The sequence below is a fragment of the Rhinichthys klamathensis genome, unplaced genomic scaffold, assembly GCF_029890125.1.
Source record: "Rhinichthys klamathensis goyatoka isolate OS25496 unplaced genomic scaffold, OSU_Roscu_1.1 h1tg000424l_1, whole genome shotgun sequence".
Taxonomy (NCBI): domain Eukaryota; kingdom Metazoa; phylum Chordata; class Actinopteri; order Cypriniformes; family Leuciscidae; genus Rhinichthys; species Rhinichthys klamathensis.
In genome coordinates this window covers 349058-358636 of record NW_026606922.1, presented here as the reverse complement: position 1 = coordinate 358636, position 9579 = coordinate 349058, and positions in this window count along the sequence as shown.

Below are 9579 nucleotides of genomic sequence, written 5' to 3'. Positions count from 1 at the left end.
ATGCTCCATAATATCCTACGCAAAATGACATTTAAATGACTGAAAAATGGTCTGCTCTGCTCAGAACTTCACCAAATTAGCTGAGCACGTGCGCCATATTATTCTAAAGAAGCGTGCAAACTTTTATGGAGATCGGGCCATCAGTGGAGGTGTCACAGTTTAAAAGGTAAAAAAAAAAATCACCACATTTCCATGATAAACGAGCTAAAAGGGCAGAAAACTTACTTTTTCCTCTCCGAGGCACATGTTAAAAGGCTTGATAAAGTTTTTGGAACGCAGCAGCGCAAGCGGCAAGTGCCTAGACCCTATGGGTTTTTTTTTAGAGGCCTTTTTGTGGCCCTTTTTTAGGCCATTATTAGGGGTTCAAGCACGAAGTGCTGAAACCCTATTGTTATTGTTAATTTTCCCATGATGCAACATTCAGACATAAAACTGATCGGGCAGAACGAACCGTAAGTCGTAGAGCTTTGAAACTTTGGGGGCTGGTAGTACTCACACCGCCTACAACGTCACCAAGGCCCGCCCCGATTGGCCCATAGGTGGCGCTACAGCGGCCAAAAGTACGAAACGGCTCATAACTCCTCAACCGTTAGGCGTAGGCTCAAGTGTCTTACATCGTTGGAATCCTTGGCTCAAGCCGGACAAGATACCTGCCTCGGATTGGCTCGTCACCCTGGGTACATTTTCGGGTATTTTGGGTTTTTCCAAAAACCTACTTTTGCGAACTAGTCCTAGGTTTTTGGCCCGGCCGGAACCAAACCAGTGCAGCGAGATTCTATGGAGTCTGAATGTCAATAATTATCAAAAAAAAGTGGAAATTTCGGTTCACGGTCCCTAAGGGACGCCAAAACGTTCCGAGTGGGAGGAGCCCCTTTTACTAAATTGGCTATGACTCGTGAACGGAACGAGATATTTTCACCAAACTCAGCGCACCTGTGTAAGAGCTCATTCTGTGGTCGCCTGAAAAAGGACGCGGCGACTGGCCACTTGGTGGCGCTATAACTGTTAAAAAGGTGTCAAAATGATGTTTTTTCAATGGCAAATCCCATGAAATGGCTAAAAGCGGCCCTCTTCCTGCCTGATTTGCATACAACCTCACAAAACCGGGCGTGCGCATGCGTCACCTGATCCTAAAGAGGCTTGGAAACTTTTATGGACGTCGGGCCATCGGTGGCGCTTTAACTGCTATAAAGGTGAAAAAATGCTCCATAATATCCTACGCAAAATGACATTTAAATGACTGAAAAATGGTCTGCTCTGCTCAGAACTTCACCAAATTAGCTGAGCACGTGCGCCATATTATTCTAAAGAAGCGTGCAAACTTTTATGGAGATCGGGCCATCAGTGGAGGTGTCACAGTTTAAAAGGTAAAAAAAAAAATCACCACATTTCCATGATAAACGAGCTAAAAGGGCAGAAAACTTACTTTTTCCTCTCCGAGGCACATGTTAAAAGGCTTGATAAAGTTTTTGGAACGCAGCAGCGCAAGCGGCAAGTGCCTAGACCCTATGGTTTTTTTTTTTAGAGGCCTTTTTGTGGCCCTTTTTTAGGCCATTATTAGGGGTTCAAGCACGAAGTGCTGAAACCCTATTGTTATTGTTAATTTTCCCATGATGCAACATTCAGACATAAAACTGATCGGGCAGAACGAACCGTAAGTCGTAGAGCTTTGAAACTTTGGGGGCTGGTAGTACTCACACCGCCTACAACGTCACCAAGGCCCGCCCCGATTGGCCCATAGGTGGCGCTACAGCGGCCAAAAGTACGAAACGGCTCATAACTCCTCAACCGTTAGGCGTAGGCTCAAGTGTCTTACATCGTTGGAATCCTTGGCTCAAGCCGGACAAGATACCTGCCTCGGATTGGCTCGTCACCCTGGGTACATTTTCGGGTATTTTGGGTTTTTCCAAAAACCTACTTTTGCGAACTAGTCCTAGGTTTTTGGCCCGGCCGGAACCAAACCAGTGCAGCGAGATTCTATGGAGTCTGAATGTCAATAATTATCAAAAAAAAGTGGAAATTTCGGTTCACGGTCCCTAAGGGACGCCAAAACGTTCCGAGTGGGAGGAGCCCCTTTTACTAAATTGGCTATGACTCGTGAACGGAACGAGATATTTTCACCAAACTCAGCGCACCTGTGTAAGAGCTCATTCTGTGGTCGCCTGAAAAAGGACGCGGCGACTGGCCACTTGGTGGCGCTATAACTGTTAAAAAGGTGTCAAAATGATGTTTTTTCAATGGCAAATCCCATGAAATGGCTAAAAGCGGCCCTCTTCCTGCCTGATTTGCATACAACCTCACAAAACCGGGCGTGCGCATGCGTCACCTGATCCTAAAGAGGCTTGGAAACTTTTATGGACGTCGGGCCATCGGTGGCGCTTTAACTGCTATAAAGGTGAAAAAATGCTCCATAATATCCTACGCAAAATGACATTTAAATGACTGAAAAATGGTCTGCTCTGCTCAGAACTTCACCAAATTAGCTGAGCACGTGCGCCATATTATTCTAAAGAAGCGTGCAAACTTTTATGGAGATCGGGCCATCAGTGGAGGTGTCACAGTTTAAAAGGTAAAAAAAAAAATCACCACATTTCCATGATAAACGAGCTAAAAGGGCAGAAAACTTACTTTTTCCTCTCCGAGGCACATGTTAAAAGGCTTGATAAAGTTTTTGGAACGCAGCAGCGCAAGCGGCAAGTGCCTAGACCCTATGGGTTTTTTTTTAGAGGCCTTTTTGTGGCCCTTTTTTAGGCCATTATTAGGGGTTCAAGCACGAAGTGCTGAAACCCTATTGTTATTGTTAATTTTCCCATGATGCAACATTCAGACATAAAACTGATCGGGCAGAACGAACCGTAAGTCGTAGAGCTTTGAAACTTTGGGGGCTGGTAGTACTCACACCGCCTACAACGTCACCAAGGCCCGCCCCGATTGGCCCATAGGTGGCGCTACAGCGGCCAAAAGTACGAAACGGCTCATAACTCCTCAACCGTTAGGCGTAGGCTCAAGTGTCTTACATCGTTGGAATCCTTGGCTCAAGCCGGACAAGATACCTGCCTCGGATTGGCTCGTCACCCTGGGTACATTTTCGGGTATTTTGGGTTTTTCCAAAAACCTACTTTTGCGAACTAGTCCTAGGTTTTTGGCCCTGCCGGAACCAAACCAGTGCAGCGAGATTCTATGGAGTCTGAATGTCAATAATTATCAAAAAAAAGTGGAAATTTCGGTTCACGGTCCCTAAGGGACGCCAAAACGTTCCGAGTGGGAGGAGCCCCTTTTACTAAATTGGCTATGACTCGTGAACGGAACGAGATATTTTCACCAAACTCAGCGCACCTGTGTAAGAGCTCATTCTGTGGTCGCCTGAAAAAGGACGCGGCGACTGGCCACTTGGTGGCGCTATAACTGTTAAAAAGGTGTCAAAATGATGTTTTTTCAATGGCAAATCCCATGAAATGGCTAAAAGCGGCCCTCTTCCTGCCTGATTTGCATACAACCTCACAAAACCGGGCGTGCGCATGCGTCACCTGATCCTAAAGAGGCTTGGAAACTTTTATGGACGTCGGGCCATCGGTGGCGCTTTAACTGCTATAAAGGTGAAAAAATGCTCCATAATATCCTACGCAAAATGACATTTAAATGACTGAAAAATGGTCTGCTCTGCTCAGAACTTCACCAAATTAGCTGAGCACGTGCGCCATATTATTCTAAAGAAGCGTGCAAACTTTTATGGAGATCGGGCCATCAGTGGAGGTGTCACAGTTTAAAAGGTAAAAAAAAAAATCACCACATTTCCATGATAAACGAGCTAAAAGGGCAGAAAACTTACTTTTTCCTCTCCGAGGCACATGTTAAAAGGCTTGATAAAGTTTTTGGAACGCAGCAGCGCAAGCGGCAAGTGCCTAGACCCTATGGGTTTTTTTTTAGAGGCCTTTTTGTGGCCCTTTTTTAGGCCATTATTAGGGGTTCAAGCACGAAGTGCTGAAACCCTATTGTTATTGTTAATTTTCCCATGATGCAACATTCAGACATAAAACTGATCGGGCAGAACGAACCGTAAGTCGTAGAGCTTTGAAACTTTGGGGGCTGGTAGTACTCACACCGCCTACAACGTCACCAAGGCCCGCCCCGATTGGCCCATAGGTGGCGCTACAGCGGCCAAAAGTATGAAACGGCTCATAACTCCTCAACCGTTAGGCGTAGGCTCAAGTGTCTTACATCGTTGGAATCCTTGGCTCAAGCCGGACAAGATACCTGCCTCGGATTGGCTCGTCACCCTGGGTACATTTTCGGGTATTTTGGGTTTTTCCAAAAACCTACTTTTGCGAACTAGTCCTAGGTTTTTGGCCCGGCCGGAACCAAACCAGTGCAGCGAGATTCTATGGAGTCTGAATGTCAATAATTATCAAAAAAAAGTGGAAATTTCGGTTCACGGTCCCTAAGGGACGCCAAAACGTTCCGAGTGGGAGGAGCCCCTTTTACTAAATTGGCTATGACTCGTGAACGGAACGAGATATTTTCACCAAACTCAGCGCACCTGTGTAAGAGCTCATTCTGTGGTCGCCTGAAAAAGGACGCGGTGACTGGCCACTTGGTGGCGCTATAACTGTTAAAAAGGTGTCAAAATGATGTTTTTTCAATGGCAAATCCCATGAAATGGCTAAAAGCGGCCCTCTTCCTGCCTGATTTGCATACAACCTCACAAAACCGGGCGTGCGCATGCGTCACCTGATCCTAAAGAGGCTTGGAAACTTTTATGGACGTCGGGCCATCGGTGGCGCTTTAACTGCTATAAAGGTGAAAAAATGCTCCATAATATCCTACGCAAAATGACATTTAAATGACTGAAAAATGGTCTGCTCTGCTCAGAACTTCACCAAATTAGCTGAGCACGTGCGCCATATTATTCTAAAGAAGCGTGCAAACTTTTATGGAGATCGGGCCATCAGTGGAGGTGTCACAGTTTAAAAGGTAAAAAAAAAAATCACCACATTTCCATGATAAACGAGCTAAAAGGGCAGAAAACTTACTTTTTCCTCTCCGAGGCACATGTTAAAAGGCTTGATAAAGTTTTTGGAACGCAGCAGCGCAAGCGGCAAGTGCCTAGACCCTATGGTTTTTTTTTTTAGAGGCCTTTTTGTGGCCCTTTTTTAGGCCATTATTAGGGGTTCAAGCACGAAGTGCTGAAACCCTATTGTTATTGTTAATTTTCCCATGATGCAACATTCAGACATAAAACTGATCGGGCAGAACGAACCGTAAGTCGTAGAGCTTTGAAACTTTGGGGGCTGGTAGTACTCACACCGCCTACAACGTCACCAAGGCCCGCCCCGATTGGCCCATAGGTGGCGCTACAGCGGCCAAAAGTACGAAACGGCTCATAACTCCTCAACCGTTAGGCGTAGGCTCAAGTGTCTTACATCGTTGGAATCCTTGGCTCAAGCCGGACAAGATACCTGCCTCGGATTGGCTCGTCACCCTGGGTACATTTTCGGGTATTTTGGGTTTTTCCAAAAACCTACTTTTGCGAACTAGTCCTAGGTTTTTGGCCCGGCCGGAACCAAACCAGTGCAGCGAGATTCTATGGAGTCTGAATGTCAATAATTATCAAAAAAAAGTGGAAATTTCGGTTCACGGTCCCTAAGGGACGCCAAAACGTTCCGAGTGGGAGGAGCCCCTTTTACTAAATTGGCTATGACTCGTGAACGGAACGAGATATTTTCACCAAACTCAGCGCACCTGTGTAAGAGCTCATTCTGTGGTCGCCTGAAAAAGGACGCGGCGACTGGCCACTTGGTGGCGCTATAACTGTTAAAAAGGTGTCAAAATGATGTTTTTTCAATGGCAAATCCCATGAAATGGCTAAAAGCGGCCCTCTTCCTGCCTGATTTGCATACAACCTCACAAAACCGGGCGTGCGCATGCGTCACCTGATCCTAAAGAGGCTTGGAAACTTTTATGGACGTCGGGCCATCGGTGGCGCTTTAACTGCTATAAAGGTGAAAAAATGCTCCATAATATCCTACGCAAAATGACATTTAAATGACTGAAAAATGGTCTGCTCTGCTCAGAACTTCACCAAATTAGCTGAGCACGTGCGCCATATTATTCTAAAGAAGCGTGCAAACTTTTATGGAGATCGGGCCATCAGTGGAGGTGTCACAGTTTAAAAGGTAAAAAAAAAAATCACCACATTTCCATGATAAACGAGCTAAAAGGGCAGAAAACTTACTTTTTCCTCTCCGAGGCACATGTTAAAAGGCTTGATAAAGTTTTTGGAACGCAGCAGCGCAAGCGGCAAGTGCCTAGACCCTATGGGTTTTTTTTTAGAGGCCTTTTTGTGGCCCTTTTTTAGGCCATTATTAGGGGTTCAAGCACGAAGTGCTGAAACCCTATTGTTATTGTTAATTTTCCCATGATGCAACATTCAGACATAAAACTGATCGGGCAGAACGAACCGTAAGTCGTAGAGCTTTGAAACTTTGGGGGCTGGTAGTACTCACACCGCCTACAACGTCACCAAGGCCCGCCCCGATTGGCCCATAGGTGGCGCTACAGCGGCCAAAAGTACGAAACGGCTCATAACTCCTCAACCGTTAGGCGTAGGCTCAAGTGTCTTACATCGTTGGAATCCTTGGCTCAAGCCGGACAAGATACCTGCCTCGGATTGGCTCGTCACCCTGGGTACATTTTCGGGTATTTTGGGTTTTTCCAAAAACCTACTTTTGCGAACTAGTCCTAGGTTTTTGGCCCGGCCGGAACCAAACCAGTGCAGCGAGATTCTATGGAGTCTGAATGTCAATAATTATCAAAAAAAAGTGGAAATTTCGGTTCACGGTCCCTAAGGGACGCCAAAACGTTCCGAGTGGGAGGAGCCCCTTTTACTAAATTGGCTATGACTCGTGAACGGAACGAGATATTTTCACCAAACTCAGCGCACCTGTGTAAGAGCTCATTCTGTGGTCGCCTGAAAAAGGACGCGGCGACTGGCCACTTGGTGGCGCTATAACTGTTAAAAAGGTGTCAAAATGATGTTTTTTCAATGGCAAATCCCATGAAATGGCTAAAAGCGGCCCTCTTCCTGCCTGATTTGCATACAACCTCACAAAACCGGGCGTGCGCATGCGTCACCTGATCCTAAAGAGGCTTGGAAACTTTTATGGACGTCGGGCCATCGGTGGCGCTTTAACTGCTATAAAGGTGAAAAAATGCTCCATAATATCCTACGCAAAATGACATTTAAATGACTGAAAAATGGTCTGCTCTGCTCAGAACTTCACCAAATTAGCTGAGCACGTGCGCCATATTATTCTAAAGAAGCGTGCAAACTTTTATGGAGATCGGGCCATCAGTGGAGGTGTCACAGTTTAAAAGGTAAAAAAAAAAATCACCACATTTCCATGATAAACGAGCTAAAAGGGCAGAAAACTTACTTTTTCCTCTCCGAGGCACATGTTAAAAGGCTTGATAAAGTTTTTGGAACGCAGCAGCGCAAGCGGCAAGTGCCTAGACCCTATGGTTTTTTTTTTTAGAGGCCTTTTTGTGGCCCTTTTTTAGGCCATTATTAGGGGTTCAAGCACGAAGTGCTGAAACCCTATTGTTATTGTTAATTTTCCCATGATGCAACATTCAGACATAAAACTGATCGGGCAGAACGAACCGTAAGTCGTAGAGCTTTGAAACTTTGGGGGCTGGTAGTACTCACACCGCCTACAACGTCACCAAGGCCCGCCCCGATTGGCCCATAGGTGGCGCTACAGCGGCCAAAAGTACGAAACGGCTCATAACTCCTCAACCGTTAGGCGTAGGCTCAAGTGTCTTACATCGTTGGAATCCTTGGCTCAAGCCGGACAAGATACCTGCCTCGGATTGGCTCGTCACCCTGGGTACATTTTCGGGTATTTTGGGTTTTTCCAAAAACCTACTTTTGCGAACTAGTCCTAGGTTTTTGGCCCGGCCGGAACCAAACCAGTGCAGCGAGATTCTATGGAGTCTGAATGTCAATAATTATCAAAAAAAAGTGGAAATTTCGGTTCACGGTCCCTAAGGGACGCCAAAACGTTCCGAGTGGGAGGAGCCCCTTTTACTAAATTGGCTATGACTCGTGAACGGAACGAGATATTTTCACCAAACTCAGCGCACCTGTGTAAGAGCTCATTCTGTGGTCGCCTGAAAAAGGACGCGGCGACTGGCCACTTGGTGGCGCTATAACTGTTAAAAAGGTGTCAAAATGATGTTTTTTCAATGGCAAATCCCATGAAATGGCTAAAAGCGGCCCTCTTCCTGCCTGATTTGCATACAACCTCACAAAACCGGGCGTGCGCATGCGTCACCTGATCCTAAAGAGGCTTGGAAACTTTTATGGACGTCGGGCCATCGGTGGCGCTTTAACTGCTATAAAGGTGAAAAAATGCTCCATAATATCCTACGCAAAATGACATTTAAATGACTGAAAAATGGTCTGCTCTGCTCAGAACTTCACCAAATTAGCTGAGCACGTGCGCCATATTATTCTAAAGAAGCGTGCAAACTTTTATGGAGATCGGGCCATCAGTGGAGGTGTCACAGTTTAAAAGGTAAAAAAAAAAATCACCACATTTCCATGATAAACGAGCTAAAAGGGCAGAAAACTTACTTTTTCCTCTCCGAGGCACATGTTAAAAGGCTTGATAAAGTTTTTGGAACGCAGCAGCGCAAGCGGCAAGTGCCTAGACCCTATGGGTTTTTTTTTAGAGGCCTTTTTGTGGCCCTTTTTTAGGCCATTATTAGGGGTTCAAGCACGAAGTGCTGAAACCCTATTGTTATTGTTAATTTTCCCATGATGCAACATTCAGACATAAAACTGATCGGGCAGAACGAACCGTAAGTCGTAGAGCTTTGAAACTTTGGGGGCTGGTAGTACTCACACCGCCTACAACGTCACCAAGGCCCGCCCCGATTGGCCCATAGGTGGCGCTACAGCGGCCAAAAGTACGAAACGGCTCATAACTCCTCAACCGTTAGGCGTAGGCTCAAGTGTCTTACATCGTTGGAATCCTTGGCTCAAGCCGGACAAGATACCTGCCTCGGATTGGCTCGTCACCCTGGGTACATTTTCGGGTATTTTGGGTTTTTCCAAAAACCTACTTTTGCGAACTAGTCCTAGGTTTTTGGCCCGGCCGGAACCAAACCAGTGCAGCGAGATTCTATGGAGTCTGAATGTCAATAATTATCAAAAAAAAGTGGAAATTTCGGTTCACGGTCCCTAAGGGACGCCAAAACGTTCCGAGTGGGAGGAGCCCCTTTTACTAAATTGGCTATGACTCGTGAACGGAACGAGATATTTTCACCAAACTCAGCGCACCTGTGTAAGAGCTCATTCTGTGGTCGCCTGAAAAAGGACGCGGCGACTGGCCACTTGGTGGCGCTATAACTGTTAAAAAGGTGTCAAAATGATGTTTTTTCAATGGCAAATCCCATGAAATGGCTAAAAGCGGCCCTCTTCCTGCCTGATTTGCATACAACCTCACAAAACCGGGCGTGCGCATGCGTCACCTGATCCTAAAGAGGCTTGGAAACTTTTATGGACGTCGGGCCATC